Source organism: Phalaenopsis equestris, unplaced genomic scaffold (genome assembly GCF_001263595.1).
Source record: "Phalaenopsis equestris unplaced genomic scaffold, ASM126359v1 Scaffold000002, whole genome shotgun sequence".
Lineage (NCBI taxonomy): Eukaryota > Viridiplantae > Streptophyta > Magnoliopsida > Asparagales > Orchidaceae > Phalaenopsis > Phalaenopsis equestris.
This window is the reverse complement of record NW_018164444.1, coordinates 46,392,107-46,392,661: the sequence shown is the minus strand read 5'-3', so window position 1 is coordinate 46,392,661 and position 555 is coordinate 46,392,107.

Here is a 555-nt window from a genome sequence, read left to right as displayed (position 1 = left end):
GACGCTCGGCTCTACGAAGGGTGTTTTGTTACGCACAGCAAGTCCTAACCTAAAGGCAAGCTCTAGGAAATCGACGATCCATCACGCAGGCACGTCGTCGCACCGACCCATGCCGGCGCACGCACCCCGTATGGGCGATCGAACCCACACGCCTAGACACCACTAAACTTAGGGCTAGTTAGGAGTTTAGGGGATCTCACCACCGCGAAGGTTGCAGGCGCGTTTTCTTTATTTGCTCCAAGCCGTCGACGTCCAGTTCGTGCTCCAATGTGCCTCGTAAAACGTGCACAGGACAACAAAAAGACATAGGAGACCGTGAGGTATACAAAGTACGAGAAAAATAACTGATTTTGGCATATGAAAATATAACCAAAACATACCTTTGCGAGAGAGGTTGCTCGATGACGGCAAAGGAGGGTAACTCATGAGGTAAAAGATGCCAGTGTCTCCTCGAACAGCGGGAACGCTCGCTGTCCGACGACGTCAAAATGCTCCGGCGAAATATCCGGCCGCCAAGAAAATAAGACGGCGAGGGGAAGGAGTTAGCCGAGAAAA